General features: G+C 48.2%; 1 pseudogene; it reads left to right on the top strand.

The window, feature by feature from the left end:
• The first annotated feature begins 313 nt into the window (after positions 1 to 313).
• Positions 314 to 16,881, top strand: LOC149353980 (uncharacterized; annotated as a pseudogene).
• Positions 16,882 to 21,671: the final 4,790 nt, after the last annotated feature.

Genomic DNA, 21,671 nt, shown 5'->3' with positions numbered 1-21,671 from the left:
AGGGTGGGCAGACAGTTATCTTTTGAGCTAAGTACGACGCTATGTTGATTTACTTTCCAGCCGCATGTCCTACACGCGATAAAAGCAAGCTGGAAGGCTGCAGAAGTATTTACATTACAAAAAGCGAGCGCGTAGGTAGCGATTCACGTCAGCAGCTCGACGGAACAAAATACTGGGACAAAAAAGGATGCGCACGATACCGCACTGATAATCAAATACCTGCAAGTCACCGTTGCCCTCCGCTTTTTTTCCAGCCCCTGTGTTAAGAAGCGTGTGCGGGTAGGCAAGCCGGAAACGCCGATTGGTCGATGGGATGCGTTTCTCCGTGACGTTTATTGGCTTCGCCATCGTTCTCAACCGGACGTGGCGTCACCGCGCCTTCCTGCCCCTAGAGCTTCTAGGGAATCGTTAGGTGCGCCTAGAGTTACTACATATGCTACTATAGTGTACTAGAATTCTAGTACACTGTAATGCTACTAAATGTTCTTTGGTAGCAACTCTAGGTGCGCCCGCTGCGCCACGCGCGCGTGGTAAGCGGGCGTTCCATTCGTGAACCTCGGCGCGCGCGTTTCGAAATGCGTTTAGCTATGGCGTTCTTGCGTGGTGCTCTCGTCGGCGACAACCACACTTGTGGGTCCCGCCGTTAGTGGCAACGACCTCGACAGAGGAGGTGACCCGCGAGAAATCACCAGCCACATAAAGGAACGCATTTTGTGTAGAATGCGCATAATCATCTCAAATTTCGCTTCACTAAGTGCTGTAGTGAGTGAGTGAGTGAAGAAACTTTATTTCCGCCAGAAGAAGACCCGTGCCCCTCCGGGTCCGCACGCAGGCGTCCGGGGAGGGGCAGCGTCGCAGCTGGAAGACTAGCAACGGTATAGTCGCGCAGCTTCTGCTGCCAGGCGGGTAGCGTATCGTTGTATGCTAAGGTCGGCACTTCTGAGTATGGTCTCCCATTCCTCTGCATTATTGATTCTGCCATATCCTGGGGCACTGGGGCATCTCCATAGTATGTGTTCGAGTGTAGCGGTATGCCCGCAGAACTCGCACACCTCCGCATCCTCCCTCGTGTCACCTCCTGTCCAGCTCCTCCAGAGCGGGGATGCGAAGTTTCTAGCTGTAGCGCTCACCCTCTTCCCTCGTGCATTACAGGACCTCGTTCTGCTGCTACAGCAACACGTGACTATTGTCGTGCTCGTATTTAAAGTTTTGCCGTGACACTACGATGATCAGGCGCGCTTTGGGGACCGCCGGCGTCGCCAGTTGAGCCGCCGTCGACAGTCACGCTGACGCACTTGTCGGGCGTGTGAATTCTCAGTCCCAGGGTGACGGCTGAACTACATTGTCGCAAGTTTTCTCAGTCATTGAGGACTCGCCAAAATGCGGCGCTTGTAAGGTAACCTTTTTTTTTGCAGTATCGTTTCCTGGATGCTCCTCGGAAGCCGAGGCTATCATTGCTCGCCGCGGAGCATGGGCGTCCGGAAGGGGGGGCAAGGGGATTGCCCCCCCCCCCCATGGAATTACGGATATTATTTATGCACTAGAAAACAACTACACAGCTGGATTATCACACTTAGGTGATATTAACTTATCGGATTTTGCTTATTGAGTTTAATTCTTTGTTTATTAATAAATTCCAATGTTTCTTCTTCAAGCCTAGCACTAATTTGCTGCTTCTAATTTTTGTTTCATGTGCGCAGTTTAACCCACAAATAGTTACTTTTCGGTGCTAACCTACCGCCTCCCCCATACCCAGCCATCGGGTGCCCCCCTCCGGAAAGAGTTGGACGCCCTTGCCGCGGAGCGCTACCACATAGAGAGAGATCGGCGCATCGATCAGATGTCCATGATTATCGTCGCGGCCCTTGTCAACATCTACGGACCAGGGATCACTTCGGCTTCAAGGGCAAGACCATAAGTGTACGTCGTGCACCGGAGTCGTTGGTGTGGAGCAAAAGGGCGCAAGACGTACCCTCGCTGTAGGTCGACGTTTACCTTGAAGTGCTAAAAACATCAGATGTCGAAGGTCATGGTCGCGTCCGAGGATTGATTTGACAACTCGGGCAAAACCATGAGGACTGCGCACGCCGTGTCATCGCTGCCAAGTGAAGAGGCACAAAACGGCTGTCGTGCACATGTTCCCTTCGTTTCCATTAATTTGTAAGTTGCATATCAATGGAAGAATCAATCATTCAGTGCACTTTATTTACCACAAAAATCTCGATGGTAGCCCTGCGATAAAAGCTGTGTACACAGCTTGAGAAGGCCCAGGGGACCGTTACATGACATCAGTGAATGCAAGAAAAATAAGTTGCTACTTTAAGGTACACCAAACAACATGAGAGATACACATTACAATCACACTACAGCTCCTTGGGACTAAAATCGGCTAGCTGCGTGCTTATATTAGCATAGGTCCTTCATACCCTGCAGAAGGCTTGAATTTGGCACTGCTAATATGAAAGATGATTTAAAAGAACTTCAGTTTGGCTTAGATGGTGCATAGTACTTGAGCAAGCAAACTTTAGCGCCTACAATGACAAACACAGCGGAAGAACTACGCAGGACAAGCGCTGTCCTGCGCTCTACAGTATGGAACTTTTTGACTGTGAAAAATGAACCTTCACGTCATTGCCATATGAGTCATTAGGATGCCTACAAAGCGTTATCCAGAGAAAGAAAAAGTATTAGTGAATGAGTATTTTGTGTGCGAAGGTTGCATAATATTTTTTATTTACTTATTTACATTACCTCTCAGGGCCAGTGGCATTGCAGAGGGGGAGTGGTAAATATCCAAAAACTGAGAGACAAATGTATTTCAATGCATGAATGTTAAACAGCATCTGAATATACAATGTTAGCCAGTGCTACGAGGAACTGTAATTTTCAGTGCCAGCAATTTCTGCGGGAAGGTGGTTCCGGCCACGTAAGGTTCGCGGAAGGAATGACTGCGAGAAGCATTTCGTATTGCATGACACAATTCCGACTGATTATGATAAGTGCAGCGGGATACATAAATTGGATGGGGGGTGTGGTGTTCACGAAGAGCGGGATGATGGTACAACTTGTGGAACATGGCGATACGAAACACTTCTCGACGGGATGTCAGCGATGGGAGGCAGAGATTAGACTTTATAGACGCTTTACCGCGCGGGAGTAGGGGCGCCGCCATATTTGGTCACATGAACAATCCGCCATCGCCGGCCTTCGGGCCTTCTCGTTCCGACGGCTGCCGGCGCGCTGGTGCCCGACTGCGAAACGCTTCTCCGTCCCTCGTTGTGGATAACGAGCTGCCGGACGCCACAAAAATTTCTTGTGAGTGCGCATAAAACGTGTTGGTGCTGGAAAATGTTTGCTTCAACCAGTTGATTTACTCGCCTCCTTCAAACTGCTGGAATCGGCTCGAATGTGTCAACAGACCGCGGTCAGCTACCTGCGCGTTTATATTTATTCAATCAATTCATCACGTAACGATATTTGTGGACAGCATAACTTGTTGTCGAACTGCAGATTAAAAGCGGGCCAATGCCTGAAAGCGTGTATTTTAGAGCTCGATAGTTTTGCCGAATGGAGAAATATGCGTTCACAGCTGTCAATAACGTTCGCTGCTCAGCACTGTGCACGCGACTTACAGCCGAACGTCCACGCGCGTGTGATCGCCGGCCGATCGTCCAGATATTTACTTCATCCTCCGTTAACATTCTGGCTTCCAAATGTTTTTTAAGGACCACTTCAGAAGCTCCGCGACTTTCGACAGTGCACTGTTGCTAAGTAAAAGTAAAAGTGAAAACTCCTCCGGAGTTCAGCCCCTGCAGATGTAGCCAGCCGGAGTTAGCGGAAAAATACAAAGTCGATCATGATAAATTCTACTGCTGTCCCATGCATTAGCGAAATTCTGTACAGCTTTGCACTAGGCGACAGAATTGCATGTTGAAGCGCCTCCTTTGCAGACTTGCAAACGCCCAGTTGCTGCTTCCACCGTGCTAGCGGTAAGTACGCACGACAGTTTAGTAAGCACTGTGCCGACGCCAAGGAAGCACTTATTGCCAAGGTCTAAAAAAGCACCGATCATTCGATGTATTCGATTAGTGTTTGTCGAAGGTGAGAAAGGTTACAGGCATGTACGCTCGTTCTGCCATTCCCGCAGCTACTGTGGGCGTTGAAATAAACTGGCGCGTGGCGTTTGCGATAGTTTTATTTTTTCGTGGAACAACACATTGACGTTCTGTTCTGCTTGGAAGCAGCATGAACTCGCAAGACAGCTCCTCCAAAAGCGGCGGTAATTGTTTCGCGGTATCTTTTACGTAACAAGCGCGTCTATTTTTCCGACACTACACCACAAGCATATTATATCTAGATATTAATTCAACAAACAGCTAAATTCATTCACAGCTAAATTAATTCAACAATACGCATAATATCCGCATCAAAGCTGAGTTGTTTAAGAGTCACTTGACGATCGTACACAAGCTGTGCAACAGCGTTTCGCACTGCGCGCCGATGCTGCTAACGCCGGCTTTGAAGGCCAGAAGTGGCGAAGCTCCTAGTAGCGCCATCTGTCGTGGACAGAGCAAACTGTTCTCTGTAAACGGTCTATAGTAGTTATGCTCGCTGTGTGGTTGTGGTTAGCAAGCGTAAAACGCAGAGTTATTTTGCACCACCTCAGGATCATTAATTAAGTTGTCATGAGCAGGGTCTCATACAGGTGTTGCATACTCGAGTTTGGATCGTATTAGCGATTGATAAAGCAATAGCTCCAAATTAGAAGGAACACTTAAAAATTTGCTACGTAAGTAGACAAACATGCGATTAGCATTTTCAATTATGTTCTTGCTATGAAGAGACCATTTACCATTTGATCTGATATGAACGCCGAGGTATTTATAAGACCAAGCTGATTCCAACGAAATGTTACCGATGCAGTAGTCAGGTGGGGCGGAAGTTTTTCTAGATACACGCATGACTTTGCATTTGTTCACATTTAGCTGCATTAACCCTTCTTTGCACCGGTTCCCTTTTGTTTTCAGGTCTGACTTAAGTATTCTAGTGTCGCTAGCGCCGGTTATTTTTCTAAAAGTGACGCAATCATCAGTGAATAGGTGAATATAACAGTTCCTAAGAGAGGTGAGATTGTTACTGTAAATTAGAAACAGTAGGTGTCCAAGAACTGAACCTTGTGGAACTGCGGAAGACACCACTTTAAAACTATAGGTATTAAACGTTAGCAATCACAAATTTTGAGCGACTGAGTAGACATCCAAACCATTTCAAGAAGTTACAGTCAATATTCAGTTGTTTTAGTTTGTGAAGAAAAAATGGCTGAGGCTTAACTTGGTTAACCCTGGTCAGATGCGAAGCATATTGATGGCTAGGCTTGGTAATACATGGCTTTCCTTGGTTGAATACTTGGTCATTTTAATACAACCACTAGAAGCCTCCGTCGTGGGGGAAGACAACGGCATGGCTACAGCAGAACGCCGACTAACCCCGAGACGCGCGTTGGGTGAGCGCCTGGATTGCCACGGAAGCCGCGTCCGCCTGCCCGGTGGAGCGAGCATTTCACCTACACCGAGTGTGAACGCGCGTTCGAAATGCGCGGGAATGCCGCTCGAGGACATTCCGGCGTCTGTCCGATGGCATCGTTTTCCCTCTCCCAGCGCGTGATGGCGATCTGTCGTGACGTCATTGTGTCAGGTAGTGTGACGTCACCATACCACGTGGTCGGCACGGCGTGCAACCGCAGCGACGGCACAACTTGGAGCCCCGTGTCTCATCTGTCGTGACGTCATTGTGTCACGTGGTGTGACGTCACCATACCACGTGGTCTGCACGGCGTGCAACCGCATGTAACAAGTGAAGGCGGGCTGGTTGGTGGTTTACAATGGAGTGCATATTGCAACCGCGCAAAACGACGCAGGACGAAGAGAGGTCCTGTGCTTTCCTCTCTTCGTCCTGCGTCGTTTTGCGCGGTTGCAATATGCACCCCAGTGCAACCGCAGCGACGGCACGAGTTGGAGCCCCGTCTATCATCTGTCGTGACGTCATTGTGTCGCGTGGTGTGCACGGCGTGTAACCGTCACGAAGGGCTTGGGTTACCTATTGTAATATGCTTGGCATAAAAGCGATAAGGCCTGCTCGCGGGACCACTCAAATCTCGCACCGCTCACCGCGGGTACCCTCGACCACCCTTCCTCCCTAGGGGAGGGGGGCAGGGAAAAAAAAGCTACGCGGGGGATCCTATTTAAGGAGGATTCGACCGCCGAGGCTACCTCTTGACCAGAGTTGCCATCTGATAAATTTCGCCACCAGATTTCCAAAATTTGGTGAAATTTTAGACCTCCTGGTGTCGAAGTAGGCGAACGACTACACCAGAGAAAAACTGGTGATATCTAGGGAAAACCACTCTGCCGAGATCACCACTTAACGGCACTGCCCGTCCGCAGAAGGTGCAGGTTTCGCAAGCCAAAGAGGCGCGTGGGTATACCACACTGCCGCCTGAGTGTGGTAGCCTCAGTCCGAGCAGAAATTGAAGTTGGCTTGTATCGACAGAATACCAGCGACTGATTACAAAAACGCCACTCATACTGACAACAAAGCTCTTGTAACGTAGAAAAGAGCAAGAACCAAAATACAGGTATCGCCGCCACAGGCCAAACTCGCAAGTACAAGCGTGATGACTTCATAGGACAAACAGTGTTGTTAGAACCAATGGTTCTAGCAACGCTGGGATACGAGACACCACGAATCACTGAGGCACAGCCAATGCATGCGCAAATCTCCTTGACGTCGCCAGATGGCGGCACGTACCCGGCAGCTACGCGCGCGGCTGCAGCATCGGGACCAATCAGCGTCTGCTCACCGGCGGTAGACGGGCTTCCGGTATTCCGCTATCGGTAACAAGGTACACGGTATGCTAAAGGTGTCTATTTGCGAGAACTTCGTTGACGACTTCGAGAACGGGTACCATCGTAACGCTGGCAAAACGCCGGCGCAAACGTAAAGGAAGCGACGGTGGCGACGGCCGCAATAGCCGATAGATGCCTGCAACGTGCGGCCGGCGGTAGCTTTCTTTTCGTTTCGGCTGCTGCTAGGCCGCACTGCTGGCCGGCAGAAATCACGGAGTCTGCGTTACGTCATGTATCACGTCACTTAGTCCTGTGTCGTCATAAAAGAGTCCCAAGTTTGAATCAGAGCGGCGGGAAAACTTTTTCAACTTCGAATCCAAAATTCTTAGAAATAAATGCATCTTTCGCTGCTGGCCTAGTGGCAACAAAGCCATGAAATGCCGAACTCTGGGATTTTGCTATATAAAAAATATCAATAGAGCTCTCCTCACTGTTCCTTTAAGCGAACTGCCCGCGAGCTCCAGGAATTTGCTGACATTTTCACTTACTTCATCGTTTCCTAGGATTGGGCGCTTTTGTGCCATTCAATCAGTGTGGCTGGCGAAGTTCTGTCGCCTGCCAGTTCCTTTGTGCTGGTAGGGTTTCGAGGGGCAGCACTTGCCTCGCTCTTGAGACGGAAGTGCGAGGACAGTGGAAAACAACGAGTGGGCGATGGTGCGGGAGAGAGAGGCTTACTACAACTGCTCTTTCAGAAGCCACTCCCCGGACAACGTAAGTTGGGACCAGTATCCTCTCCAGAGAACTATGTCACAATATTGTGGGCGGAGTAATGTTTGGTTGGCGCCGAAATTATAATTAATCGGGCCAACCTGCCCACCACTGCACTCTCCGTAAGTTTGGAGGGGGAGGAGCGACAAACCTCTCCACCCCGCTTGGGGAAGATGAAATTCGACTGCTGACCGGCGATAGGGGCCATGCTTGATTAGCCATTAACCGGAGGCATGAGGCGTAGGTAAGTTTATTTAGCAACCGTTTACTTGGGCAAATGATAACAACAAAAAGCTACAACACAAAGCCCAATGAAATAGCGTGCGTACACAGGCGCGCCGCAAACAACAAGCACAAAATCAGCACACAGACAACTATTAACAAGAAAAGGAAAACATAGGGCCAAGGACTATACAACGTTACAAGAACAAAGCAATACTATACAAGAGGTTACGACGAGAAAGAACGACCGGACAAAGAAAAGAGTAAAGCGAGTGGAGAGAAACGGTGGCTTAGCTGCGTAGTGGCAAGGTCCGGTCGCAGGGAGCGTCGAGCTGTGGTGGCGCGCGGGGCTGATGGGGGTTGCGGATACGGGCGAACTTGGGCCACGGGTCACTCGTCTTTCGGGGCCGCCGTCGCCGTGCTCTACGCGTCAGACACCCGCCTCGGCTCGCTTGCCGACCACTTCCCTGGCTGACCTCACACACGTCCGCACGCACCGAAATCTCCAAGCCAACTAACTCGCTCGCGGTTTCGCCGCCACCGCGTTCCCGCGGCAAACCAACAAACAAACAAAAACCAGCAAACAAATTCTCCAGGCACAGTGCGCCAACGATTTGCAGATGTTGAGAACGGGGGGGGGAAGAAACGCGAAGAAACTGAAGGGGACGCCAGGGAAAGCCATGGTCCTCACGAGGGGCGATCGCCGCGATACTAACTTGCCAAGGTCGGAAGGGGTGCTGGGGCATTCACCGGCCGGTTCCCGTCCCCACTTCATGCAATCGCTCGCTTCCCGGCGATACTCGTGGGGAGGGGGCGGCGTAGCCTTGACCCTCCAGTGTCTCAAGCGGGCAACTGCTCCCGCGCGGGTCGCATAATCATCGCCACCACGTCGCGACATGCCTGCGAACAACCGGCGCTGTGGCCACCTCGCCCACAAAAGAAAAAAGAAAGAAAAGGCATGCACGCACTTTGTGATAAACTACCCAGGATATTTCACAGGAACAACCCCAACCACCTCCACCACCATCGAGGCACCCAAGGAAGGGTGAAGAGGACAATGGAAAGAGGGGCAATGGCGTTGGAGGGAGGGGCTTACCACAACTGGTTTTCTCATCCGTTCGCGCTGTCATCTACCTCACTGTCCCTCACGTTGCAGTCAGCGGCGTTCAGCCTCCGTGCAACCTGTGACCTATCATCCACACGGAACGTCTCAAGCACATCTCGTCGCGATTTGGTAAATTTGGTGTTTATTCGCTTAGATTGGCATAGCGCTTGCCCTAAATATCCTCCTTTTTCCAGGCTGAACCACTGAGTGGCTTCTGAAAGAGCAGTTGTAGTAAGCCTCTCTCTCCCGCACCATCGCCCACTCGTTGTTTTCCACTGTCCTCGCACTTCCGTCTCAAGAGCGAGGCAAGTGCTGCCCCTCGAAACCCTACGAGCACAAAGGAACTGGCAGGCGACAGAACTTCACCAGCCACACTGATTGAATGGCACAAAAGCGCCCAATCCTAGGAAACGATGAAGTAAGTGAAAATGTCAGCAAATTCCTGGAGCTCGCGGGCAGTTCGCTTAAAGGGACAGTGAGGAGAGCTCTATTGATATTTTTTATATAGCAAAATCCCATAGTTCGGCATTTCATGGCTTTGCTGCCACTAGGCCAGCAGCGAAAGATGCATTTATTTCTAAGAATTTTGGATTCGAAGTTGAAAAAGTTTTCCCGCCGCTCTGATTCAAACTTGGGACTCTTTTATGACGACACATGTCTAAGTGACGTGATACATGACGTAACGCAGACTCCGTGATTTCTGCCGGCCAGCAGTGCGGCCTAGCAGCAGCCCAAACGAAAAGAAAGCTACCGCCGGCCGCACGTTGCAGGCATCTATCGGCTATTGCGGCCGTCGCCACCGTCGCTTCGTTTACGTTTGCGGCGGCGTTTTGCCAGCGTTACGATGGTACTCGTTCTCGAAGTCGTCAACGAAGTTCTCGCAAATAGACACCTTTAGCATACCGTGTACCTTGTTACCGATAGCGGAATACCGGAAGCCCGTCTACCGCCGGTGAGCAGACGCTGATTGGTCCCGATGCTGCAGGCGCGCGCGTAGCTGCCGGGTACGTGGCGCCATCTGGCGACGTCAAGGAGATTTGCGCATGCATTGGCTGTGCCTCAGTGATTCGTGGCGTCTCGTGTCCCAGCGTTGCTAGAACCATTGGTTCTAGCAACACTGTCCTATGAAGTCATCACGCTTGTACTTGCGAGTTTAGCCTGTGGCGGCGATACCTGTATTTTGGTTCTTGCTCTTTTCTACATTACAAGAGCTTTGTTGTCAGTATGAGTGGCGTTTTTGTAATCAGTCGCTGGTATTCTGTCGATACAAGCCAACTTCAATTTCTCCTCGGTATGCCTTTAAAGCGCAGCAGACAGAGGATACCACACTCAGGCGAGTGTGTGGTGTACCCACGCGCCTCTTTGGCTTGCGAAACCTGCACCTTCTGCGGACGGGCAGTGCCGTTAAGTGGTGATCTCGGCAGAGTGGTTTTCCCCAGATATCACCAGTTTTTCTCTGGTGTAGTTGTTCGCCTACTTCGACACCAGGAGGTCTAAAATTTCTCCAAATTTTTAAAATCTGGTGGCGAAATTTACCAGATGGCAACTCTGGTCAAGAGGTAGCCTCGGCGGTCGAACCCTCCTTGTTCCCCCTGCCCCCCCCCCCCCCCCCCTAAGGAGGAAGGGTGGTCGAGGCTACCCGCGGTGAGCGGCGCGAGATTTGAGTGGTCCCGCGAGCGGGCCCTAACGCTTTTTTTTCACAAACTAAAACAACTGAATATTGACTGTAACTTCTTGATATGGTTTTGATGTCTACTCAGTCGCTCAAAATTTGTGTTTGCTAACGTTTAATACCTATAGTTATAAAGTGGTGTCTTCCGCAGTTCCACAAGGTTCAGTTCTTGGACACCTACTGTTTCTAATTTACAGTAACGATCTCACCTCTCTTGGGAACTGTTATATTCACCTATTCGCTGATGACTGCGTCACTTTTAGGAGGGTTAATGCAGCTAAATGTGAACAAATGCAAAGTCATGCGTGTATCTAGAAAAACTTCCGCCCCACCTGGCTACTGCATCGGCAACATTTCGTTGGAATCAGCCTGGTCATAAATACCTCGGCGTTCACATTACGTCTAATGGTAAGTGGTCTCTTCATAGCAAGAACACAATTGAAAATGCTAATCGCATGTTTGTCTACTTACGTAGCAACTTTTTAAATGTTCCTTCTAATTTGGAGCTATTGCTTTATCAATCGCTAATACGATCCAAACTCGAGTATGCAACACCTGTATGAGACCCTGCTCATGACAACTTAATTAATGGTCCTGAGGTGGCGCAAATAACTGCGTTTTACGCTTGCTAACTACAACCACACAGCGAGCATAACTACTATAAAGTCTAATCTCTGCCTCCCATCGCTGACATCCCGTCGAAAAATGTTTCGTATCGCCATGGTCCACAAGTTGTACCATCATCCCGCCCTTCGTGATTACCACATCCCCCATCCAATTTATGTATCCCGCCGCACTTATCATAATCAGTCGGAATTGTGTCATGCAACACGAAATGCTTCTCGCCGTCATTCCTTCCGGGAACCTTACGTGACTGGAACCACCTTCCCGAAGAAATTGCTGGCACTGAAAATTATGAGCAGTTCCTCGTAGCGCTGGCTAACATTGTATATTCAATGCTGCTTAACATTCATGTATTGAACTACATTTGTCTCTCAGTTTTTGGATATTTACCACTCCCCCTCTGCAATGCCACTTGCCCTGAGAGGTAATGTAAATAAGTAAATAAAGAATATTATGCAACCTTCGCAAAATACTCATTCACTAATATTTTTTTTCTTTCTCTGAATAATGCTTTGTAGGCATCCTAAAGACTCATATGGCAATGACGTGAAGGTTCATTTTTCACAGTCACAAAGTTCCATACTATAGAGAAAGAAAAAAAATATTAGTGAATGAGTATTTTGCGAAGGTTGCATAATATTCTTTATTTACTTATTTACATTACCTCTCAGGGCAAGTGGCATTGCAGAGGGGGAGTGGTAAATATCCAAAAACTGAGAGACAAATGTAGTTCAATACATGAATGTTAAGCAGCATTGAATATACAATGTTAGCCAGCGCTACGAGGAACTGCTCATAATTTTCAGTGCCAGCAATTTCTTCGGGAAGGTGGTTCCAGTCACGTAAGGTTCCCGGAAGGAATGACGGCGAGAAGCATTTCGTGTTGCATGACACAATTCCGACTGATTATGATAAGTGCGGCGGGATACATAAATTGGATGGGGGATGTGGTAATCACGAAGGGCGGGATGATGGTACAACTTGTGGACCATGGCGATACGAAACATTTTTCGACGGGATGTCAGCGATGGGAGGCAGAGATTAGACTTTATAGTAGTTATGCTCGCTGTGTGGTTGTAGTTAGCAAGCGTAAAACGCAGTTATTTGCGCCACCTCAGGACCATTAATTAAGTTGTCATGAGCAGGGTCTCATACAGGTGTTGCATACTCGAGTTTGGATCGTATTAGCGATTGATAAAGCAATAGCTCCAAATTAGAAGGAACATTTAAAAAGTTGCTACGTAAGTAGACAAACATGCGATTAGCATTTTCAATTGTGTTCTTGCTATGAAGAGACCACTTACCATTAGACGTAATGTGAACGCCGAGGTATTTATGACCAGGCTGATTCCAACGAAATGTTGCCGATGCAGTAGCCAGGTGGGGCGGAAGTTTTTCTAGATACACGCATGACTTTGCATTTGTTCACATTTAGCTGCATTAACCCTCCTAAAAGTGACGCAGTCATCAGCGAATAGGTGAATATAACAGTTCCCAAGAGAGGTGAGATCGTTACTGTAAATTAGAAACAGTAGGTGTCCAAGAACTGAACCTTGTGGAACTGCGGAAGACACCACTTTATAACTATAGGTATTAAACGTTAGCAAACACAAATTTTGAGCGACTGAGTAGACATCAAAACCATATCAAGAAGTTACAGTCAATATTCAGTTGTTTTAGTTTGTGAAAAAAAAGCGTTAGGGCCCGCTCGCGGGACCACTCAAATCTCGCGCCGCTCACCGCGGGTAGCCTCGACCACCCTTCCTCCTTAGGGGGGGGGGGGGGGGGGCAGGGGGAACAAGGAGGGTTCGACCGCCGAGGCTACCTCTTGACCAGAGTTGCCATCTGGTAAATTTCGCCACCAGATTTTAAAAATTTGGAGAAATTTTAGACCTCCTGGTGTCGAAGTAGGCGAACAACTACACCAGAGAAAAACTGGTGATATCTGGGGAAAACCACTCTGCCGAGATCACCACTTAACGGCACTGCCCGTCCGCAGAAGGTGCAGGTTTCGCAAGCCAAAGAGGCGCGTGGGTACACCACACACTCGCCTGAGTGTGGTATCCTCTGTCTGCTGCGCTTTAAAGGCATACCGAGGAGAAATTGAAGTTGGCTTGTATCGACAGAATACCAGCGACTGATTACAAAAACGCCACTCATACTGACAACAAAGCTCTTGTAATGTAGAAAAGAGCAAGAACCAAAATACAGGTATCGCCGCCACAGGCTAAACTCGCAAGTACAAGCGTGATGACTTCATAGGACAGTGTTGCTAGAACCAATGGTTCTAGCAACGCTGGGACACGAGACGCCACGAATCACTGAGGCACAGCCAATGCATGCGCAAATCTCCTTGACGTCGCCAGATGGCGCCACGTACCCGGCAGCTACGCGCGCGCCTGCAGCATCGGGACCAATCAGCGTCTGCTCACCGGCGGTAGACGGGCTTCCGGTATTCCGCTATCGGTAACAAGGTACACGGTATGCTAAAGGTGTCTATTTGCGAGAACTTCGTTGACGACTTCGAGAACGAGTACCATCGTAACGCTGGCAAAACGCCGCCGCAAACGTAAACGAAGCGACGGTGGCGACGGCCGCAATAGCCGATAGATGCCTGCAACGTGCGGCCGGCGGTAGCTTTCTTTTCGTTTGGGCTGCTGCTAGGCCGCACTGCTGGCCGGCAGAAATCACGGAGTCTGCGTTACGTCATGTATCACGTCACTTAGACATGTGTCGTCATAAAAGAGTCCCAAGTTTGAATCAGAGCGGCGGGAAAACTTTTTCAACTTCGAATCCAAAATTCTTAGAAATAAATGCATCTTTCGCTGCTGGCCTATAGTGGCAGCAAAGCCATGAAATGCCGAACTATGGGATTTTGCTATATAAAAAATATCAATAGAGCTCTCCTCACTGTTCCTTTAAGCGAACTGCCCGCGAGCTCCAGGAATTTGCTGACATTTTCACTTACTTCATCGTTTCCTAGGATTGGGCGCTTTTGTGCCATTCAATCAGTGTGGCTGGTGAAGTTCTGTCGCCTGCCAGTTCCTTTGTGCTCGTAGGGTTTCGAGGGGCAGCACTTGCCTCGCTCTTGAGACGGAAGTGCGAGGACAGTGGAAAACAACGAGTGGGCGATGGTGCGGGAGAGAGAGGCTTACTACAACTGCTCTTTCAGAAGCCACTCAGTGGTTCAGCCTGGAAAAAGGAGGATATTTAGGGCAAGCGCTATGCCAATCTAAGCGAATAAACACCAAATTTACCAAATCGCGACGAGATGTGCTTGAGACGTTCCGTGTGGATGATAGGTCACAGGTTGCACGGAGGCTGAACGCCGCTGACTGCAACGTGAGGGACAGTGAGGTAGATGACAGCGCGAACGGATGAGAAAACCAGTTGTGGTAAGCCCCTCCCTCCAACGCCATTGCCCCTCTTTCCATTGTCCTCTTCACCCTTCCTTGGGTGCCTCGATGGTGGTGGAGGTGGTTGGGGTTGTTCCTGTGAAATATCCTGGGTAGTTTATCACAAAGTGCGTGCATGCCTTTTCTTTCTTTTTTTCTTTTGTGGGCGAGGTGGCCACAGCGCCGGTTGTTCGCAGGCATGTCGCGACGTGGTGGCGATGATTATGCGACCCGCGCGGGAGCAGTTGCCCGCTTGAGACACTGGAGGGTCAAGGCTACGCCGCCCCCTCCCCACGAGTATCGCCGGGAAGCGAGCGATTGCATGAAGTGGGGACGGGAACCGGCCGGTGAATGCCCCAGCACCCCTTCCGACCTTGGCAAGTTAGTATCGCGGCGATCGCCCCTCGTGAGGACCATGGCTTTCCCTGGCGTCCCCTTCAGTTTCTTCGCGTTTCTTCCCCCCCCCGTTCTCAACATCTGCAAATCGTTGGCGCACTGTGCCTGGAGAATTTGTTTGCTGGTTTTTGTTTGTTTGTTGGTTTGCCGCGGGAACGCGGTGGCGGCGAAACCGCGAGCGAGTTAGTTGGCTTGGAGATTTCGGTGCGTGCGGACGTGTGTGAGGTCAGCCAGGGAAGTGGTCGGCAAGCGAGCCGAGGCGGGTGTCTGACGCGTAGAGCACGGCGACGGCGGCCCCGAAAGACGAGTGACCCGTGGCCCAAGTTCGCCCCTGTTCATTGAGAGAGGTAGCTAAATGTTTGTGAATAATATGCTCTAGAATCTTGGATAAATATTTCTACAACTTAGCATATTATAATGTGTAAAAGGAAAACTGATTTATGAGGACTGCAGGGAGATGTTGTGCCTAGTGCCAATCAACATTTTCCACGGAATTGAAATTAACATGTTTTTATGGAAATCAAAGCCAACAGGCACACATACATCACACACAAGCAATTATGCCTTATGAAGATGCCTGGATTGTGGAATGTTTGCTAATGAGGATGCGGAGCCCAAAGCTCTACGAGCACCTTCGGAAGCAGAGCATTATTTATTTATTTATTTACAAATACTGCTAATCCCAATTGGGATTGTGGCAGGAGGGCTTAGTAAGATTAACAGAACGCGGTCAAGCGTAATCGGAACATTCAACTGGTCAGCATGTTAAGAAAAACAACAAACGATAAAACGAAAATACAATCGAGCTGTGACGAAAACAATCAAATAACACATAAAATAAGTATTTTACAAAGAATAACAAAATATTGAAATATTGCTAGTTGTTATAATATGCAGACAATAAGTAAACAGTAATATTATAAGCGTACACTGCAAAGGCATTAATTGTATAGATGTTTAGTTTATGTAACGCTGCATAGTTTGACAAAAAAAAGCTTACACGTAAAAAAGCCGATAACCATGGGCATAATAATAACAGAACGCAAGCAACCAGGAATGAATAACTAATAACATGACATACTCTCAACTGCAGCATTAAATTTTGTCAATGATAACAGTTAGTAATGGATGGATCAAGGCTGTTCCATTCTCGAATTGCTAGTGGGAAAAAGGAATTTTTAAAGCAGTTAGTATGGAAATGATACTCACTTAATGTATGCGAATGTTTATGACGCGTTGATCTTGCTTCGGAAAGGGAAATATATTTAGTAGTGTCGATGATTCTGCCTGGACGAAAATGCTTGCAAAAATATCTGCAACGATTTAAAGGTGTGGCGCTTCAAATTTCACTGCCATAAAGTTCTCGATTTCAGCGTTTCAATTTCCAGTGCAACGAACATCTCCCACGTTCCTTCAGTGTGCAGTTTATTGCTTAACCTTATTGTGAATCTTTATTTCCACTTCAAGTATAGTCGAATGAAGGCCATGTGGTAAGGGACTTTGGACTTTCTGAAATAATTTTGCTCTCGAGAGCTTAGTAAATAAAAAAGAATCGGTTGCATGGTCAGTATCGAGTTTGTGCGGGCGAAGGCAAACTGCAAGAATACATCAACAAATTGATCTATGTCTGGTATTGCAAAATGTGCGCACTGTCAGCGAGCTCACATAGTTCTTATATAACGGAATATTTTTCTTAAGAACGCTCCAAATAAAAAAAAATAGTTTGCTTCGCGATGCTCCACGCGCGCGTATTGAACGTAGATACACCCACCCGAGCAACAGCGCACCAAGCGGGCGCCGCCGGAAATCATCAACATCGGGACCCTCGCCAAGCCCGCCTTTGCCACACTATAGCCAGTATTCTAGGCACTATAGCTGTAGTGCCAGTATATTCTAGGCACTATGTGGCCAGGCGGCGCCACTGAAGCGCTGCGTTCAGCGCCACCAACGGTGGCGCCAAGTAATTTGAGGCGGCTGACGCAGCCGGGTTCTTTGGAATCGTACGGCGGGAACCATGTCGGTCGTCATATTTTGCAGTTTTAAGCATAGAGTTTCTTACTATTACCTAGAGGGAAAGCTGGCGGCGCTGCCCTTCAGCCACCATGGACGCCCAAAGCATCATGGGGCGGTGAGCTACTTGTTGCGGCACAGTCGTAATTTTTCGGGAACATGGAGTGGCACTACTAAGACGTTTCATTCCGAAAACGCTGTTCGAGTGTGCGCAGACGACTTTCGCGCGAACGCAGTGGGCAAAACCCATAGTAGTGAAAACGCGACGACACACGACGTCAATAAAAGGTTTCACTTTTCTGAAATGCCATTAAAAACCTGTTATAGTGTTTAAGCAACAACATTTTTTTAAAAACATATTTACATTTAAAAGTGCGCCTGTTAATTACGAAATATTAGTTTTGTAGTGTTCATTACTTGGCCAATAGGAGAGCTAGCCATCCCTTATTTTGGGCGAACTTTGCATCAAATGCTTTTCTGCTTGTTTGTTGCAATTTACAGACAGGATATTGAACGTTAGGACATTCTTGATTATCGAACAGCGTTTATTTTTGCATTATATTTTGGCCAAAAGTGGCAGTTTTGCAGTCGGTAGCTGACCGCCCCATGATGCTTTGAGCGCCCATGATGGCTGAAGTGGTCTCGAGGGATCTCCATGCAAACTCCCATAGACGGGCTGCCAGCTTTCCCTCTAGGTAATAGTAAGAAACTCTATGGTTTTAAGGCCATCGAAGACCTTGACAGCTATTTCCGACCACCGATAGGCCTCTTGCGCTGGAGTTTGAGGTAACGTGGCGGCGCCTGGTGGCGGCAAGGAAAAGTTGGCTGGGTAGTACTAAAGCCCCTCGATAATTTGAAAGTAGCGTCTTTCTGTGAACTATGCCGCCGCGCCGCGCACCCTCGCCGATCCTCCTCTCTCACCTCTCCCATCGGCGCTTTTCTCAACGGTGATTGGCTCCGCGGGCGGTCTCCGGGAAAAGCGCGCGGAAAGTTCGCTCTTTTTGTGTTTTCATTTTTCGTCGGCGCCATTTTTTGGCCAGCTGCCGCTGCTACGACCGAGCTCCCTGGCATTGCGCGCTTGCACTTCGCGTTATTCGCGCTCTTTTAGAGCAGCGCTATGCCGAGTTGCTGCGCATTTCAGTGCACAAGCCGGCGTGAAAAAACCTATGTTCTTTTCGCGATTCCGAGCGGCAAGAAAGACAGCATTAGAAGAAAAAAGCGGCTGCACAACATCGGCCGCAAGAACTTTACCACGACGAAGACTGCCCACCTCTGCGATCAACTGCGCATTTTTTCCAAACGACTGTGTATACTGAAACTGCATGCATGCGCATCACAAAGCCAACAACCTCACTTAATTCACTGATCATTTTGCGTCGTAATGCGTGTTATTGTTGTCACTTCCTGGTTCCGCTGAACGTGCTATAATAGCAGCGGCTGATGCATATAATGTGTGTGCATGTGTTAGCAAGTGTGGAAGCAAAAGTGTTGGTATGCGTGCAGCGGTATCCGCGGTGCGGTAAATTTTTCGAACCTCTGGTTATGGTGCACATCGCAGTGATGCGGCGCATGTCCCGAGCGAGATTTAACCTAGATTTTTTTTTATGAATGCAACTTGTCTAACTATCTACGCTTGTTTGTTGTTTTGCTGAACTGTTACGCTTCTACCAGGTGAGATTATCAATGCCACATTCTCGGAAAAGACCTGATATTGCATTCACGTAAATAATTCATTTTTTAATAACTTCAGTGCTTTCCATTGTTGCCTGAATCTACTCAAGTATCGTAATACCCAATGCTTGCCATTTTTGTATATTCATTGCTACAGTTTGCGATCACTTGCTTTAGTTGAGCATGGTCGCGTAGCCTTTTGTTGAAGACATCATCCGCTCAAAAACTATAGGCATACATCTGAGCTGTTTCATTTCCCTAAGTATATTTTTGTTTTCTGTGTTTTGTTTTGAGAACTGCACCCAACGGGTGACAGATGTCCACAGCTGGCCTATTCGTGGTTTTTATGTATATTTTCGGCGTAAAACTACACGACTCATCTGTAATAAACATTGCATCTGAAAAACCGTGTGTCATATTGTGACTGTATTTGTACTCAAGACTTATATAAGTCAGGCACTTGCTTTAGGATAGCCGTGACTATGGCTGACCAAATTGCTAAGACCCTATAACTTTCTCTTGGGTTTTGTCACGGTCGTTGCTATCAGTTTATTTCTTTCCTAACGAAACATCTCTTTAAGCGGATTTAAAAAGGAATAGCATGTGGGCGGAAAATGCCGAAGTGTTTCGAACTTTGGGGGTGGTCTACCTAAATTTGGAAGCCAACACTGAGTTTCCCATAGCCAAATTAGGTTGGACCCCAATGTTGGTCAAATATGGACGACGTCAAATTTATGGGGTCCAGAAAGACAAATTTTGGGGATAGCCCGCCTAATTTTGGAGCTCACCATTGAATTGCTCATATTAAAATTAGGCTTGACACCAATTTTGATGAAATTCGGACAAGGTCAAATTTCGGTGGTTGAGAGGGCCAAATTTTGGGGTGTGGACACTTTCCTTGGATGACGGAAAATCGGTGCGTGGATCTTTGGCTCTCGGCTTCGGCTCGACATCACCTCAAGGTCACCGACAGCGGGAGCTGAAGTCGTTTCATGCTTATATTAAAAGTTCATATTCGTTTTTAAGCCACCGCGAAAATTCTCAACTACAAAAACGATTACGCCGTTGCATGTGCACTGCGCGGTGCCAAACTCGGACTGAACCTTAATTAAAAATTCTAGGACGGCCATCGAAGCAAATGCCCCAGCTTGTTCCCAGCAACCATTCCATTTCTGAAACTCGACTCGTGAACAACTTCATAAACTGTACGTCCGCGATAATTAGTTCGAAGTGAATGTACATTTAACTAAACATTGGTATGCTGAAAATATTCAGGAATGTTCAAATATATTGTAAATATTATGCTTCATATACTATGCCGTGTTGAGACTTACGGTACTGAAAAGTCAAAAAGGATGTGAGATGTTGCAGCAAGTGGTTTTTGTTCGTGCCGCAAGCGCTCGTAATTGGCACTTTCATTGCGCGTACGAGACGCTAATTTATGTGGCTCGTGGTAGTCGCGCGTGTCGCATGTCTTTCTCGTGTTTTTATTCAATAACAGAGCGTGGAAAAAGCGCGAACTTAAGAGCGCGCGCATGTGTCAGCCAACTGCACGGACGGCGAGCGAGCGATGGCCAAAAAAGCGTGCCGTGTGCAGCGCGCGCAGCCGACGGGCGAGGATATTCGAGGAGGAAAACACCGGAGTGGAGGAGAGTGTCGCTACTTTCAAATTATCGAGGGGCTTTAGGTAGTACCAGGTTTCATAACCAGGTTAGGTCAGTAGCACTAGTGGACCGCTTTGCTAGCTCAGCTTTACCCCCCTGATTTTAGCCACATCTGCGCGTGCGCGAGTTCGCCACGTCACTGCCCTGGAGAGGCCCACGTGGTCGGCGGCGGCTCTGTCGGTCGCCCTTCGCCGTCGTTCGCGCGCTCTGTGCGTGTTTACCGAGTGTGCATCGGAGCGCGCTCGGCTTCCTCGTATGACGCTACTGCACATGCGCCACCTTCTCGGCCTCCTTTCGCCCTTCGTTGCGGCGCATCTGATAATGCTGCGAGGTGTATATATAGGAGCACTCGTAGAAGAAATGCACACGCCTCGCCATGAACGAAGATCCCGAAGTGGTGGCTTGCAAGTTGCACTTTTCTCAATATACCTAATGCTTTGCACAGTTTAGTTTGTGTGTTTGCGGCGTGAAAATCCCATAGCATATTTTCATCAAAAACGACACCCAGGAATTTTGCTGATGAAGAAAATTCTATTTCAGTATTATCGAACTTCAGTAGATTAATACGAACATTTGTTTGTTTAGCTTGAAAGAGAACTGCTTTTGATTTGGAGCAGTTTATTTTTAGGTTATTAGCGCTTGACCATTTACATAGTTTGTCCAAGAATAGGTTGGCGGATTTGACAAGGTCATTTGCATTGCTTCCTGTAAACAATGTACGGGTGTCGTCGGCGTATATAACATAATTTATGGTGTTATCTAGAGATACGGGGTCATTGATGTAAGCATTGAAAAACAGTGGGATGAGAATACTTCCCTGAGGTACACCATGCTTATTTTTTTGTAATGAGGACATTTCATTTCCTATACATATTGCTTGATGTCGATTTGTCAAGTAGCTTTGAGTAGTTCGGGAGCTAGTCTCTTGTACCGACCCCTAATGTACTTTGTGCGACTTCATCTGCAAGAAGTGCGTATTCAGTGGATCCCAGGGCACTGTGGCATCACTTCAAATTCGATGGCCGATTTCTTAGCGAAATCAGCCATCAATGGGCCTGTTGTCCATGTCGTTCCGAACCTCACTCTGCTGACCACTACCCGTTATGAACGTTACCAAATACACCGATACCTGAGCCATGAGCTCATCCTTGGTACAGCGGATTTCGAACATTCAAAAATTCCCATCAAACATGCGTTCTTGCGCATCAAGACAATGCGAGGTTTTCTTGACACTGTTGCGCTGCAGGATTCTTCGCCTTAATCTATAATTATGCCGTTCTGCATGGGTTCACGCCGTCG

This window comes from Amblyomma mixtum, chromosome 3 (genome assembly GCF_055824585.1).
Source record: "Amblyomma mixtum isolate Tamu chromosome 3, ASM5582458v1, whole genome shotgun sequence".
Taxonomy (NCBI): Eukaryota; Metazoa; Arthropoda; class Arachnida; order Ixodida; family Ixodidae; genus Amblyomma; species Amblyomma mixtum.
The sequence above is the reverse complement of the archived record's forward strand: the minus strand, read 5'-3'. Positions and strand labels throughout refer to the sequence as shown.